Consider the following 17217-nt stretch of genomic DNA (forward strand, 5'->3'; position numbering starts at 1 on the left):
AAGAAACTTTTTCTGGAAATGGCCAGATACTAAGTATTTTGACTTTGCAGGCCAGATGATTTGTGTCATAGCTGCTCAGCTCTGCCAGAAGGTAGCCAAGCACTGCACATAAATGAATGAGTATGGCTAGGTTCCAATAAACCTTATGTATTAAAAAAAAAAAAAAAAAAAGACAGTAGACTGGATGACTGGATTTGGCCCTCAGGCTTGTAGTGTGCCAATCCTTGGCCTCCATGGGAGCCTGGCTCATAGCAGGTACCCAAGAAAAAAATGAGAAGGTATTATATTAAAGAACAGACAAAGGGCAGATGTGATACCACCTGTAGAACTGTCATAGAAATTTTTTTTCTTTGGGGATATGGAGTAAGAGAAATCAGTCGGGGGGCTCTCATCTGTTTGGGTTCCGTAGTGGATTTTTTTTTTTTCATGTCTTTATGCATGGACATTATCTTGCAAGTTTGAAGCATGAATGGTGCCTTGTAGACAGCTCAAAGTGCCAAGCTGAAATGAATAACTCTCAACCAACAGAGAGTTGAGGAAGTATTAGGACATCTTACCCTTGTCGGCAACAAGGAACCGGGTGGTCCCTAAGTATCTCAAGCATTTGATCCAAATGTCTGTGGAACTACATTTGGTCTGAGCCGTCCTATGCCGTGAACTCAGGGCTTTCTTTATATTACCTCTCCGTTCACTGAAATACTCTTTAGTGTGTGCACATATGGGGAACCACAATGGCACGTTACACATCCCATAAGCCAGGGCACACTAACAGTGACACACCAGGAGCTGTGTGTTTCTATCCACGGCCAGTGTCGTTGTGGAGTTGAAGGAAATGATATGTACACAAAGCGGTTGGTAAGCGAGAAGTAGATAACAAATGTTATCTTACATGTGATGGGAAAGTGTTTGTCCCGCTACTGAAGGGTTCCCCTTTCCCAGATGTAAAGAGTACAGGCTGTTCCAGTATGTTTCAGAACCAGCAGAAAAATGAAAGCCACTTTTCCCTTCTTTGGAGTTGGGACTACTTTTGTATTACATGGAACCAAATGAAATTGATATTTTGGAGGTCAGTAGGGCTGATGTTGACAGTTCCATAGACTTTAAACTGATCATTCTATTCCAGGGATCATTTTCCATCAGAGAGGGCAAAATATGACCCGAACTCCAAATACAGCAGGAGGAATTTAGATAAGAAAGTAAGAACTTCGAAAGGAACATGGTTCAGCGAGACTAATGCAGAACTAGGCATTTCCCTTGGGTGTGTAGGATTTCCTATGATCTTACATCGACCCGATGAGGTAGACATTGCTATTGTTCTCCTTTATACTTGAGGAAACTGAGTTACTAAGATAGTAAACACTTCGCCCAACCTAGCAGGGCTACAGATTGGGGTGGGGGTGGGAGCGGGAGGGACAAGTTTTAAGCCCAGCTCTAACTTACTTCTACACAGAGGTCTCTATGTCATGAAAGTGATGTGAGGTGTTACAGCTAAGGTTGGACATAGGAAAGATGTGGAGGATGGAGCCATGGATGCAAATAAAAAAGCCCCACAAAATGGCACCAGTTCCTTTTTGCACCTCTTCATACTCAGGCAAACGCTCTGTAATATCACTGCCCTCTGCAGGCTGGGAGGAGTCTTTGCAGGCTTCCATCCCAGAAGAAAAGCAGAGGGTGAAATCGCCCGCTCTTCTCTTCTCTGTTCCTTACCGCTTGACTGTTTTTGCATCCCCATTTAGGAAAAGGATTAACAAAATTGCCCAGACAACTCTGTAAATTCTAAGAGTGCTGTGTCCATCTCCAAGTAAGCGAAGGTAATTTTGTTGTTGATGATGAAGATAGGATTGCTATTACAATTATTAAATCACCCGTGTCGCAAACAGCGAAGAGGAACCGTGCTGGCGTTAGGCACCTGCCTTTGGATCTAGGCTGGGTCACCCATCCGCAGCACCACTACCTCCCCAGCACCCCAGCTCCTCTCCTGCTTTTCTTACGTGGTATCAAATCCTCTGCTTATGGACAACGCACAAAAGCAAAGATGTGCTATTTAGGGGCTCAGGCTACCAGATCTGAAAGAGATCATCAAGTACAGAAATCACAAGATAGCTATCCATAGACTGAATATGGTCTACAGCTATATGAATTTTGCCTGCATAGTGCTTTCAAACAGTTTTTAATTCATTGCCAAAAATATTAAGAGAATTCTCATTTTGAAAGTACGGATTTCTAGCTTCTCTAGATTTTAGAGCCTCTTTTTTTTTTTTTTAATGTTTCAAAGCTATTATTTATTCTGTTCAAGTTTCCACTATACAGTAGACATTCTTCTACTCTTGCTTACACAGTAAATAAGTATACACCAGCCCCGTGGTTCAGGCTTGCAAGTCTTCCCTGGAGAAGGGTGTCAGGCCGTTTAAACTCAGGGTGTCTTTCTCTGATGCCTCCTCCTGGAAGCACTGGAAGGCACCAGGCTCCAAGCTGTGTGGGTGTGCAAAGAGCTCCATACACGGAGCCCCATGCCTTGGTGTTGGACAGCCTTACTCTCTGGAAGGCCACAGAGTGGTGTCCAACTACTTAGGGCAACATCAAGCCCGTGGGAAAGAATCACACAAACTGAAGCAAGATGTCCCAGGTTACTCAGGCTCCAGCTCCCAGGGTAGGACTGAAGGCCAGTGCCAAGAGGACCAAAGGGTGGCTTGGGCATCCCTGAGAAACTTGGTCCAGAGGGCTTAAGTCTAGGAGACTCTGGTAAGATTGGGGTTGGGGGTGGCGGGAAGGTCAGGGAGGAAAAGCATGTTAAAAGGGAATAAATTAAAGGTTAGAGAAGCAGCGAGGATAAGAGGCTTGTGCTCTCCTTCGATTGTTTTCCCAGCTAACAATTGCCTGGAGCTGATGGGCGCGGCTGCCCCCATTAGAGGATCCATGCTCTCATTCACCATCATCACCACTGCTTCCTATTACCTCAATCCTGGTCAGCTTCCTTTCTTTATGTCACCTGTCTGGCCCCTGTTGACATCCTTAATCTAGCATAATCCACTCGTTTTAGGGTTGGGTCAAATGAGTCCCAGGTGGGAGGTGAGACTTACCCTTTGCAAGGTAACAGCTGAGCCAGAGCTCGGGATGATCTCCTGAACTCTTTTGCAAGCACAAGAGTTTGTACTGTGTTCGGATTTGGCTCTGATAGAAGCATTTAAAAATTTGAACAGGCTCTGGGCAGGAAACCAACCTCAGTAGTTGGTGCTTTTGCTTTTTGACAGGGGAACCCACTTACTTGTATTATGATGGACAAGGCTGGTGAGTTCATTTACAACTCAAGAGAAAAAAAAGTCCTTTTCCTACAACAATGGATAGTGTATGGATTATCCTACTCTGTCTTCCTTAGGTTAAATGAAAACGTAATGTTTGAAGAACATTGTGGTATCATACGCTTTTTGGTATAAAGTTTCATTCCCAGAAAAAATAAACAAAAACTTTGTAATTAACAGTTGAATAGTACTGGGAGCTTCACATCTCTTCTTAGGGAGAATATGAGGCAAATCCTACACATCCTTAAATTTAAATGTGGTCTTCTCTCCTCTCCTAATTCATGATCTTTAGTCATGTTCCTGAGGTTATATGGTCAAGGACTAGAAATGTTCTCTAATGTTTACTCCCTTATCTTATTAAGAAAAGCAATCAGTAAGAAGTTTGACAATTCAGAGAACAGAGGAAATGGGGGGACCTTCCCTCCCTTGGCTTGTCATCAAAAATTTAGTGTGATCTAGTGTTTTCTTTTCTTTTTTAAATCTTAACTGGAGGCTAATCACATTTAAGATGATAATTGTATTTCCTCGCTTTCTTTTCATTCCCAAATCACTGAGAATTAAAAATATGAGCAGTGGACCTACTCTTTCAGGTCAGGGTTGTGGGTCAGCCTGGAGGGGAACTTTGAAATGAGATGATGTCCAGGGCTGGTGTGATGTGTCCCGTCCATACTGTCAGTATACGCAGTCTCCAATCCCATGTCTTAAAGAGTGGTTTCAAACCAGAGTCCATAAACAGGTTCGCTTGTTTCCTCTTTACCTGAATTCTGCCCAAATCCTAGCTACACTCAGAGACTCCGTGTGAAATTCCATCACATACCTTAAACTTGGTTTTTCCTAAACTTTGACTTCGGGACGCCGCGTTAGTTATTTTTATCCTGTATGTATATCACCTGTGGACCATTATTTGTTTTTTTTTTTTTTTTTACCCACGTCTTTGACTTAAATAGACTTAAAATGTAGCTTTGTAGCCCTGCCTTAAATAGGTAGCACATGCCATAAAAAGTAACTGTCTAAGAGCGCCCAACTAGGTCAAGCAGAATAGCATGTGACTCTTGATCTTGAGGTCGTGAGTTCGAGGCCCACACTGGGTGTAGAGATTACTAAAAAAAAAAAAAAAAAAAAAAAAAAAAAATTATATAAATAAACTTAAGGAAAAATAACTGTCAAAATAAAAGCGAATCAACATTATTAATTCCAAGCTTCCTACTGTTGCCTCCTCGTGCAGTTACCTGAGACCAGTTCTCTCATTGTCAGAGGAGGGAATGGCCCTGCTGGAAAGCTGTCAGAAATCAACCTCCTTCTCTTTCATATAACCCGATGGTTGAGAATAACTCTCTCACTCCGTGACTCAGTGTTACGTACCGTGTCCAGTTAGCCCTCAAGTTTTGGAAACACTTCTTACCCTGTTGTATTCCCTTAAAAAAATCCCAGTTCTCCACTTTGAAGATTAGTGTGAGGAATACAAAGTGGCTTGCTAAGGCTGCGGGGAGGGAGAGCAGAGACACAGAACTGGTATTCACACCCAGGTCGGGGCCGGGGTGGTGGGGGGGACTTCCGATTCTTTCTGCCGCCCCAGGTGCCTGTCCCGCTGCGCCTTGCATGAGGAATGAATTGAATACAACCGCAGCAAACTTCAAGTCTCCATAAGGCTCTCCATCATTTAAACAAACAAAAGTAACATCTGTTCCAGCTCGAGCTGTCTCTGGCGTAAGCAGTTTTTCACTGACGGAGGCCAGGTCTAATTGGGCTCCTTCTCCCTCACTTGGGTAAAGTTACAGAATCAGATGCGTGTATCCAGATAGAGGGGGACTGCTGGGCTGGCTCGTCTGGGCAGGACGACTTCTTGGTTAATTCTCGAAGAGTCAGGGATTTAGTCGATGCAAACTGTAAAATTCTGGGGCCTAGAGATGAAGCAGATCTTAATGGAAGAAGAACCATCTCAACTTGCGGGACATCTCACCTTCTTCTTTTCTCATCTCTTCCCTTTTCCTCTCTCTTCAGTCTAGTCTCTCTTCTCTAGCCTCTTCTGCTGAATGAGCCTGTTGTCCATGTGAGATGCATTCCCACCTGTAGGGTTTAGTTGGGCTTCTCAAAGAGCCTGGGAGTTCTCCCACCAAGTGCCATGCTGGAGGTCTCTGCTTCTTCTTTCCTGCGTGCTGCACATTACAGTCTGGGACAGTTCTTTAAAAATAGGATCATACTATGGCCCCGCCCCAGAGATCCTGATATAATTGGTGTAGGCGAGGCCTGGGATATTTATTAAATGGCCCCAAGTGGTTCTAATGGGGGCTGCTTGGTTGGAAACAACAGTGTAGAGGAACCCAGGGTGGGCAGGAGTGGTCCAGAGGAGAGGTCCAGGCTGGAATCCTTGTCTCAACTTGCAAAACCAAGAAGAAAGGGAGGCTTTGGAAGCAGGACAAAAGTCAAACTCTGGGTCTGTCATTGGCCAGCTGGGTAATCTTGGACAATTGATTTCAATTCACCAAAAGTCAGTCTCCTCTTCTGTAAAATGAGGTTAATACTTACTTTGTAGGGCTTCTATTAGGAATAGTCTAAAAACTTTTCTTTCTGCTTTCCCTTTCCCCCTTTGTTCCCCTTAAAAAAGAAACCTGTTTGAGGCAGTTTATAGGAAAAGACACAGCAGCAAAGAATATAGAGGGAAATCAGGTAAAGAGAAAAATAAGACAAAACCAGAGGACTCAAACTAGCATAGATTTCTGAATGGGTATTTCTCTTTCCTTTGTTTGAGCAATTCACTTTGTAAAATGTGGGACATGATACTTCTTTATCAACCAAACCACTGAATTTTAATTTCTTGGATCTGTTTTGAAAGCAAACAAAAAACCCCATTAAATTATCAAATCAGCGTTTTTTCGTGTGAAGGGACCCATGGCCTGGACTTTGTCCTTGTTCTGCCATTGATTGTGTGACTTAGAAGACTCCTTTTCCCTCTTTTGGCCCCAACTTTCTCCTCCTTAAAATGAGTAATTTTACCAGATGGCTGTTAAGGCAGTTTGGGGTGACCTTCTCGGTGGATGTTAATATCAAGACTCTTTCTTTATCATTGAGACGGAAGGAAGAAGGAAAGGAAAGGAGGGAAAAAGAAAAAAGAATAGAAAAATACATCAAACTGAGGGGTGTTTTTCTAAAAGTTCCAGATATCTCTGGCCTTTCAAAATGAAAACATCAGCAGTCTGTTGTGACTCTGGCCTGACTCTGAGAAGGCCCTGGGCAAAATCCCTCATCACTGCCTTCCTTCCCGGTCTTTCCAACCCAGTGGAAATCTGGTGGTCATTTTCTTCTGTGTAAAATCTAGTGGGGGAACACCTGATTTTCCAAGACTTCCAGTCCTCAATGGTTGAAAACAAGAGTTTGGATTCCTTTTTTAAAACCAGCTGGCCTTATTAGGAGCTAAAGCCTAACATCTTCATGCCCTACTCTTTTCTGACCCTGAGAGTCTTGGAGAGTAGGTAAATACCCACCTAGAGGCTCATGGGAAGTGAGTGTGGCAGACACACACCACTACTCATCTATTCTAGATGGTTTCTCCAAAAGAACCTTAAATATTTGACCCACAGAATGGCAATGCTTCTCCCCCCCAGACAGTGGATGATTTGGGCAAAATACAGCCTCCTTCCCTTGGGCCCCTTAGCTTGATGTCCAGCGTAACTGGATCTGAGAGGAATAAATCCATTCTGCTCCTTCAAAGCTCTCTTTGGGGACACTTAGTCTGTATGCTCTGCAGTATGCCACCGACCGCTAACTAAGCATAAGTGTGTTTGTGTTGATGCAAAGAGCTTTAGAAGCAGTAGATAAAATGCCAGTCACAGAACCTCCCAGCTGAGTGGGGTTAGTTGACTGAAGTTCAGCTGAGGATAGTTTGGTCCAGGTCTTTTCCTCTTTCAGGAGAAAATTCCCCCAGCTGAATGTTGGGAGGAGAAATGGGAATTCTCAGGTCATTTCCTGAGACCAAGACCCCTATATAGCAATTATAGAAGCATCCATCAAGTCATCATCAAGGCACTGCCCAACTTCATAAGAACAGAGAGTTGATGCTTTATTCATTCCTTCCAGAATTAAGATCAGACTTTGCTCTCTGAAAGTCAGAATTTCCTAAAATGTAACACCTTCTCCATCTCCCCTTTCCTCCACAGGTGAATTCCTACTGGTTCCTAACATAAAGTCTCCTTTCCAATTCAGGAGCCCAGCCCTGCCCCTCACTGGCCACATTCACCCCCAACATTGCTCATGCTGTCTGGTACACATCTCGAATAGCCCCTTTCCTCTCCACATTTTGTGAAGTCATAATCAGCTTGGCCAAGCTCAAGCGCCTTCGTCTTACACTCCCCCATGTCTGTCTCAGTTCCATTGCTATCAGCCTCCTCTGTCCTCCTGCTCCCCTTATTTGTGGCTAAGAGTTTACATGGGTTCTCTGTGTTCCTATGATGAAACTCAGAAAATTAGAAAGACTCATTTTCTAGTTCCAGAAATGGATCAGAAACAGCTTAGTTAACTTTACCCAGACTCTGAGTCAAAAACCATAATCAAGGTTTAATGCCACCTCTTGGCTCCCAAGACTCAGAGGGAAAATTGGGACAAGGGTCCTTGCCCACCCTCCCCACAAAAAAAGAATTATAGTTTTAGTGTTTCCCTCCAATACCAAAAGAAGGTTATGATGTTGTACTGAGAGCCATGATCTTCTCTTGTCAGGCCAGAGGAAGGGTTAAACTTCTATCCGTGGGTGCCAGGAAAGTTAAGTAGCAGAGCATGTTGTTAAAACATTTTTTTTGTGTGTCTCATAGGATGAGATTATGGGTAGGTACGTGCTCACTACTTTTTGGAAGTGAGTAGGCAAGCAGACACCACACTGAGGGTGACCAGCTATTTAAGGATTAGACTGCTGAAGTATTCCAGTTCTGGCTGATGGGGAATGGGACTAAAGTCCAAGGCTACCATGTATGATTGTCAGGTTGCACACTGCAGAATCCTAGAAGGCTCCATTCACATAAAGTATGATGTGAATGGTGCCCTTAGAATTGTGCAGTGCACAGCATGCACACTGTACATGCTCAGGCATGTACCTGCTCAGGCAGTAGATAAGTTCTTGGGAACACATAGCTAAAAATCAATCAGACACTTACTTCATAAACCTAACCCTATATTAAACTTGCCATAGTATGTCAAATTGCAAGACCCAGTTTTTAACTCCAGGAAACTGACTTTAATTCCTCAGAACCAGTAACCAAGGCATACTTTCAGGACAGGACCTATTCTTGATTTTTTCCAGTTAAATCTAGGTTGGTGTAGTCTAAACACATGGTATAGGAGGAATGTTGCATGGTGTTGTAGCTACGATCATGGACTGGAATGAAAGGGGCCAGTTGCTCTTCTCTCTAAGGCAGAACAGTATTGCTTAGGCACAAGAGGCTTTCCAGTGGCTGCTTAGAAAGGTTTCTCTGACCCAGGTGACCCTTATGTCCATGTCTGCCCATGTTTTCCCAGCCTAACTGTCAACAGTGTTCCAGTTTGGATGATAGAGCTCATGATCACGCTACCTCCGGCACGCAGATGGGCATCTCTGCTTCGTCAGCCACCTCCACACCTGAGACCAATCCTTCCTTTGATTGATCCTTTGACAGTTCCCATGATGCAGAGCAGTGCTCAGGGCACAAATATGGCTCTTTATTCAAACTAACCATTATGAAGGATCAGACAGAGTGTTATGGGATAGTTGACCATCACATCAAATCATTTCCTTTTTTCTTTGCCATTTGCGGTTGGCTTCATATTCCTATGGGCATGTGACGAAGAGGAAGAGTTAAAGAAAGAAAGCAGAACACTATCAAACTCAGTACTTACTAGCCAGATACAGACTCAGAAAGGATATGCATGGCTCTTGACCCATGTCATTTGCCTGCTGTCCTTGGTTGTTGATGGAGGAGGTTCACTGTTGCCTGGGCTCTGTAGTTATAATTACCACCAATGCATGGGAGGGAGGGTGGAGGGTGACAAGGTCCTTTGCAAATGCACATTCATCCAACAACAACCAAGAAATACCCATAAGATGGAGCGCATGAGTGGCTCAGTGGGTTAAGTGGCTGACTCTTGGTTTCGGCTTAGGTCATGATCTCAGGCTACTGGGATCAAGCTCCCTGCTCAAAGGGGAGCTGGCTTGAGGATTCTCTCTCTCCCTCTCCCTTTACCCTTCCTTCCACTCAAGCTCTCTCTCTCTAAAATACATAAAATAAACTAAAAAAAAAAAAAAAAAAAAGAAGAAGAAGAAGAAAAAGGAAAAGAAAGAAAGAAAGCAATACTCATAAGACTGTGCAGATGCTGCCCAAGGCCTAAACCCATGTACACAAATGATTCAGAGTTCAAGTTCTCAAGTCTAATGGTCACTTCTTGGCACCTCAGTTTCTTCCTGTATGAAGTAGTAATGAAGGTTAAATCTCTTATAAAGTGTTTTGGACACTGCCTAGGGAGTGTTGGTGAATTAAAGTATTAGCTATTAGTAGGAACAGTAACAGCAGCCTTGAGAGCCACAGAGCCAGCTCTGAGAATGGTATGAAGAGGGAGTCGGTAACTATCATCCTTGGGGCAAATATGACTGTCTGCCTGTTTTTGTAATAAAGTTTTATTGAGACACAGTTATGCCCACTTGTTTACCTATAGTCCAGGGTGCTCTGTTGAGTTGTCAGGAAAGAAACCATGAGGCCCACAAAGCCTCAAATATATATTGTCTAGTACTTTACAAAATAATTTGCTAACTTAAGTCAGTTATTCAAATTCACTTTCCTAGTCTACTAGCATTTACTGAGTAATGATTAAATGCCCTGAACTGTACTAGATTTTTATAACATATATTATCTAATTTGACTTTCACAAGATGTAGCTCTTCAAGGTCAATGGAAATATCAGCTCATTTTCCCTAATGAGGCTCAGAATACTTGTGACTTGTGTAAAATTGTAGAACCAGGATTAATACTCTGGTCTCCTGACCCTAGGTCCAGAATTTCAGGTATCACCAGAGCAGGCATCCTGAAGGAGGTGGACTTGCACTTGTTCTTGAAGAATGAGTGTGGCTGTCAGTAAGCAAGAATGAGACCCGGGGGAGAGCATTCCAAACAGAAGGAACTCATTGATTAAAGCCAAGGGCCTGAAGTGGGAAGCTCAGGCTGTGTCTGCTCATCTAATTTTGAAGAACAGGAGGAGACTGAAGGAACTGAGGTCATGGAGGGCAAGAAGTGGCTTGAGGCCAGGATGTAGAGGGACAGGGTGTTCCTCAAGGAAGAAGTTACTGAAAGTTCAAGGACAGATTGGTGGATGTACTGTGCTTGGCCTTTACTGTATTGACTCACACAGGGTATTTTTGCAGTGGGGGAGGCTTGGTTTTAATGTGAATTTATTAAACATTCCACAGTTTTATCTTCTCTTGAAAAAGCAAAGTATTTAGTCACACTTGGGCCCACATTCCTAGGAAGCAGGAATTAGCTGCAGTTGTGTTCAGCTGCCTCCTTTAGATGGGACACCTGCTTTCCTGCAGGCCTAATCAGTACCATCTTTAGACCCAAGCAAGAGGAGCCCCTCTCCTGAGCCCTGGACTAGTAGAGCCTTGCTCTGACTATACCCTTTTCTATATCAAGAGAAGTCTTTGGCTTCAAGGGGACTTGACCCCTCAGAACCTGTACCCCTCTCCTGCTCCAGAGGCCAGGACTCAGAATTCTCTGCCTAAATGGCCCAGGCTCTCCTCCAGAAGTTATATGAGTCTCTTCCCTAGGTCTGGCCTTCCAAGGGTGGGGACACACTGAGGGGTCTACCAAGGGGGAGCAGATTGTAACAGGCAGATTGTAACTCTGAAGTGTAGCCTGGAGTGTCCACTGTGGACTTCAAGGCCACTGGGGATGCAGGACAGAGCCAGAAGCCATAAGAGAAGGAATGTGGGTAACAGGTCAGAGGACCTTGTTCTATACACCTGGTCTCAACCTGGGGCTCCAAGGAATGCAGGTACACAGTTTGAACAGGGCCTTCTGAGTCAGCAGGAAATATATTTGCCAACTTAGGGGGAGGTAAGATAGTTTATTTAATAATTTAGTTCTTGATTTCCAACTTTTAAATATTGACACACATTTATGTGGCTTCCATTTGTATACTTGCTCTAAGCCCCAAACCCTGCCTCAAATCCTGCTCCTTGACTATTGGTAGTTTAAAGTAGGAACTGGCTGCAGTCCCCATCAGTTCTTATGATGTTACACCATTGACATAACCTGTCTGGTCCTTACAGGCCTGGGAGTGTGGCACTTGCTTTGAGCAATTTGTGCTGAAAAAAGTTGAAGACTTTTGATCAGTGCACAGTGTGTCTGGGGGGCTGCTGTAGACAGAAAATGAATCAGGAAGTCCAGTTGGGGTGTGTGTGTGTGGGGGGTGTCCTAGGTCTAAACGAGTGGGAACAAGAAAGGAAGGGACAGAACAAGAGGAAATTTTTTTCTTGCACAATGATGGTTAGGTCAAGGTGGCCAATCCTTGTTTGCCTGGGACTTTCTTGGTTTTAGTTCTGAAAGCTTGCATCCCAGGAAACCCCTCAGGCCTAGAAGATTGGCCATCATCTACCACCTAAACATCAGGTCCCATCATACTGAGATCTAACTATACCCGAGCCATCTGAGAACCAGGGGCATTGGACCTGAGGACAACTTTGCTTCTGGAGGCAAACTGTCCAGCTATTTCTATTCCTCAACCATAAATCAAAAATTTCTCCTGACTAGGGCAAATAACGTAGACCACAGAGGTTTCCCCCAGTGCTGCAGAATCAGTCCTCATGGCAAGGGTATGTTCAGGGCCTCATTGACTCATCAGAAGGCTTAGGTTCCAGATTCATGCTGGAAGAGAAGCCTTTTCTAGTTTATCTTTGCTGGATGCAGGATGTCATTTTCCCACCTGTTTCTGACTATTGTCATTACCTTCAGAATGAACAGAGATCACACATAGCACCTACAGTTATGGAATCCTCAATAAATTAGATTCTCATCTCATCTAGAACCAGCATTTATTAGTGAAATCAAAATCCTCAGGAAAACAATATTTAAGTCCCAGACATGTGGCCTTGGACAAGTGACTTAACTTCCATGAGCCTTAATTTTCTTCATCTATGAAGTAGAACTAACAATCCCTACCGCAGATTTGCTCTGAGAATAGATTTTTTTAATGCTTCATGCATAAAAGAGTTGAAAGCAGGGACTTTAACAGTAGACCAGTGTTCATAATAGCATTATTTCCAGTAGCCAGCTGTGTCCATTGACAGGTGAATAAACAAAATGGGGTCTACCCATATAATGGAATATTATTCAGCCTCAAAAAGGAATGAAATTCTGATATAAGCAACCACATGGATGGACCTTGAAAAATCACGCTAAGTTATATAAGCCAGAGAGGACAAATACTGTATGATTCCATGATATGAGGTAACGAGACTTGTCAAATTCAGAGAGACACAAAGTCGAATAGAGGTTACCGGGAGCAGAGGGCAAGGGAGAAATAGGGGGTGAGTGTTTAATGGGCACAGAGTTTCAGTTTGGGGCTGACAAAAAAGTTCTGGAACTGGGTATGGTGATGGTTGTACAACGTTGTCAATGTACTTCATGCCGCTGAATCATATACTTAAAAATGGTGAAACCTATACCTTTAAGTTATATATTTAGAAGCCCAATAAAAAGTAAATGCCTCCTGCAGTATGTGGCCATGAAGAGGAAAAAAGCTGAAAGAATCAAGATGCTACTAGGTGTTCAGGGATAGGAGTTCATCCTTTAAACCACCAATAGCCAAAGAGCAGCACCTGAACCACGGTTTGGTAGGACCAGGAGACCAGGCAAGAAGAGGCTAATCCAAGCAGCAGGAAATGCGTAAGCAAACCGGAAGTGGGCCGTCATGGAGGCCCGGTGGTGCTGTGTGCTCTGTTCCGTTTCCTGTTGCAGACTGGAGGCGGGACTACGTTGCCAGGGCGACCTGGTGGGCTGCCAGGCTGAGCAGAGGCAGCAAAGGTGTTTGGGCAGGGAGGATGGTGGGCACCGTGTTTGCGGGCAGATTCATCGAGGTGCTGCAGGAAACGGATGGGGAGGTGCCGCGGGAGAGGTGGAAGCCAGCCGGGTGCTTTTGGAGGAGCCCTAGGTACACTCAGATGGCGGTCGTGGGGAGGAGAGGAAGGGAGGACCTGGAGGTCAGTTTCAAGGGAGATTTGATAAACGATGTGGGGGGGGAGGGAAAGAGGTGGCAGAGTGTTAAGCGGCCAGAAAAAGAGTAATTAAGCCCCTGAGCCAGGCCCCCACGTTCAGATAGCAGCTCTGTTGCTTGTGAGTTGTGTGCCCTTGAGAATATGACCTAGTCTTTCTGTCCTCAACCTCCTCATCTATGACATACAGAGGTCGGGGCTATCATAGTGGCTCTCTCGCGAGGCTGTCATCAAGTTAAATGATTTGGTATGTGTCAACTAACTAAACCAGCATCTGGAACAGAATATATACTTTCTGCAATTATCTGTTAAATCTGATTGGTAAAGGTATGTTGTGGTCTGTTGCATTATTTTTTGTGTTTGAATTTTTATAGGCATTGCATTAAAATACTATACTTTAGGGCCTCCAGGGTGGCTCAGTCGGTTAAGTGTCTGCCTTTGGCTCAGGTCATGATCCCAGGGTTCTGGGATCGAGTCCCGCACTGGGCTCCCTGCTGAGCAGAGAGCCTACTTCTCCCTCTCCCTTTGCCATTCCTCCCACTTGTGCAAGCTCTCTCTCCCTGTCTGTGAAATAAATAAATAAAATCTTAAAAAAGAATTTAAAAAACTGTACTTTGAAAAAAGATACAGTAAACAATGCTGCTTAAATCCTCAGCCGTATGTGAAACACTTGGCAGTCTTATTACAGTGCGGGACTGGGCTCAGCAGGTGTGTGGTGGATCCCAGGTGTCTGCTCGGCTGACAAGCTCCCGGGTGGTCAGATGCCACTGGTCAGCCGGGCACCCCGGGAGTAGCAAGGCTGCAGAGGAATATAGGCCCACCAGTGTTTCCGGAAGGGGGCACTGTTCCGGTTATCCTTCACTGCAAATCACCCAAACCTAGTAGCTTCAGCCAAAACAGTTCATTATCATTGTTAGACTTATCATCTCTCGCAGTTCAGCTCTGCTCCAGGTCTCTCACTCGGGGGTCCTCAGCTGGTGTGGGGCTGAGCTCACCGTGAAGCCTTCCTCACTTTCTTGTCTGGCAGGTGGTGCCCCTGGGACCTGAGCTGGGGCCATCAGCCAGGACATCTACCCGTGCTCTCTCCGCAAGAACTTTCTGAGCTGGCCTCCAGAGTCACACAGCATTCTTATACCACATTCGATTTGTTAGAAGTGAGTCAAGATTTAAGGCATAACATTGTGATTATACCTAACAAGGCTGTATTAAATACTGGAAAGTTGCTGAGGAGACTAGAACTTAAAAGTTCTCACCCCAAAAAAAGAAATGAAAAAAAAAAAAAAAGTGACCCAGTAGGTACCTCTGAATGAAAAGAAAGGGCTGCTCTGGCCTTAGATTTTAAATATCCGAGTTGCAATCCCAACTCTGTCATTTCTGGGCAAAGGACCTCCTGGGCCCATCCTTTTACTTTGAGTCTCGTTTTTTCCCACATCTTATCAGACTGCTTTCTTCTTTGGAGATCTGAAAGTTTAATAAGGCCCCATATGTGACTAAGCCCAGCAAAGTACCTGCTCCTCAGGAATTGTTTGTTGTTGAAAAAGAGCTACGGGGGATGGGGTTGGTGTATCTCATGTTGTCACTGCTGAGACCTAACATCATGCAGGCGGCCAGTAACTATTTTGAGTGATGAGGGCAGATAACTGTCTATCCAAACATTGAAATGGGGTATATACAAGTATTTTTTTAAAAGAAGAAGAAGAAGCGTTTCACGAAAGCCAAGCGATAGATGAGGGGGGAGCCCTTCGACTCCTTGTCTTGAAGGGAAAAGGGTCCAGACCTTTGCAGACATGTCGTAAACCCACCAGGGCTTTGTGCCTCAGGAAGCTCCAACAGGGACAGAAAACCGAGAATGAGTACACCAGGGACAGCCAGCTTGGTTGTGTTCAGATTTGGGGGTTTGAGGTACGCGGTGGGCTGAGTGGAGGTTCCTTCCCAGGAACCCTGCAGGACTCGATCCCTCCTTCCACGCAGGAGGGCGTGTGAATAGTTGGGTGTCTGTGTCCAACACCAGACTGACTTCACAAAAGCAAGGACACGGTCCTTTTCTCTGCAACAGACCCAGCACGATAGTCCCACGCAGCGCTTGGTACCCAAACAGACCCCATAACTAGTTGTTGGGTAAATGAATGGATGGATGGGGAAGGGGTTAGGACCGAGACTCAGAAATTCTGGAAACCGCCCCCAGAATTAGCCTCTTTGGCGTAGCTCCCCCGGAGAAAGGGACTCCTGGTTTGCTCAGAGGCCCTGGTGGCCCTAGAGGTCTGGTCTGTGGGCAGCTTCGGGCCCCTGCACCAGCGGGGGCTGGGAATCCTCCTTGACTTGCACTGATTGGAAACCGAAACCGGAATTTCTGGAGAAAATAAAAATCAACAGCGCCTCTTTGGACTATAATGCTATCTCTTTTCTAAGCAGTTCTCCTCATTTCCTGTTTACAGTCTCCACTAAGAGCAAGAGTTACCCGATCTCTGAGCAGAAGGTTTTCTCTGGGGACTTCTAGGCAGAGCAGCCTCAGGCAGCTGTGGGGACTTCTGGGCAGCCTGGAGGTTTTGATCGTGCCCTGGGTGGGGGCGGGGAGTGTGGGTTTTTGACAGAGCCTCCAGGTCTGTGTCCATCTTCAGCATCTACCACGCGGAGTGGCTCCCAGTGGCCCGGATCCTGGGGCCTCTGTGTGCAGTCAGCATGAGGGAACCGGGGAGGGAGGCCCCAAGGACTACAGAGGGACGTTCAGGGCCACCCGCGCAGCTGTGCGTCACTGTCCGCTCACCCGGCAGGAAACGCTGTCCCTGGCAGGCCTTCAGTCTGCACACAGATGATCTCAGGATCTCCTCCAGGGATAGAACAGGGTCCCTAGGTTGGCTCACCTCTGGGACTGCTCACCCTGAGAAGCCCCACCCACTCTGTCCTAACCCTCCAGTGCCTTTCTCATTCACTGAAACTCCTAAATTCAGTCTCAAAGTCAGTGGGTATAATGATGACTCCACAAACCTAAGATGGAGAAGGGACTCTTTGTTTTCTTTAACTCAAATGATACTGGACTCTGAGGTTCAGAGCTGCCAGCCTGGTGGGCAAGTCAATCTCAGTCTTTCTTGGGATTCCCTCTGACCCAGGCTTGTGCGGGGGTGCCATGCCAGCCATGGCGGGTGGAGGGGAGGCCCCCCCATCGCTGGGCCCCCTAATGTGTCCTCGGATGCCTTGTTGTGGCCCCCCACAGCCCCTTCAGGAAGCTTGTGTGGCTTCTGAGCACAGTCTGGGGACGAGGACCTGGGCAGAGGCTGGGAGCCAGCTTCCCTAAGAACACCACATTATTGCTTCCCACAACTCTCCTCCCCCAAGCCAGCGGCAGCCTAGCTGAGCACTCCCCTCTTCAGCTCTGGGAGGAAAGTGTCCACCCCCCCACCAGGAGGCCCAGCTTAATTTCCTTAATGAATTTTGGTTTTTGCAAAAGATCTGAAGGCCCACTGACCAAAAGCAGCTCTGCCACTGTCCCCCCTCCCTCCAAGCAAGAGAGCACAAAATCCACCCACCTGCTAGCAATGGAAAGGAGGGTGACACATAGGAAGCACCCCCACAGATGTTTCCTGGACCTTGCCAATAGGGTCTCTCTGTTCTCAGGGATGCAATCCACCCAGCCCCTGAACTTGAACTCCCTGAGAACAATGCTTCTCTAACAATCTTAGTAAAGAATCAGATTTAATT

At 45.5% G+C, this 17217-nt stretch overlaps 1 protein-coding gene across 6 annotated transcripts in view; it reads left to right on the forward strand.

Annotated features, from left to right (window-relative positions):
- The window catches only part of PALM2AKAP2 (PALM2 and AKAP2 fusion), a 448736-nt gene that overhangs the window by 263005 nt on the left and 168514 nt on the right, over positions 1–17217 (forward strand). Inside the window, exon 1 of one of the 6 annotated variants that reach the window (XM_082696847.1) lies at positions 13381–13509. The exons of the other annotated variants lie outside the window; for them this stretch is intronic. The gene's annotated coding sequence lies outside the window, so the exon portion shown is untranslated. Of the gene's footprint in view, positions 1–13380; positions 13510–17217 lie in introns of those variants that run through there. 6 annotated transcript variants of the gene reach the window in all.

Source organism: Mustela nivalis (assembly GCF_964662115.1).
Source record: "Mustela nivalis genome assembly, chromosome: 13".
Lineage (NCBI taxonomy): Eukaryota > Metazoa > Chordata > Mammalia > Carnivora > Mustelidae > Mustela > Mustela nivalis.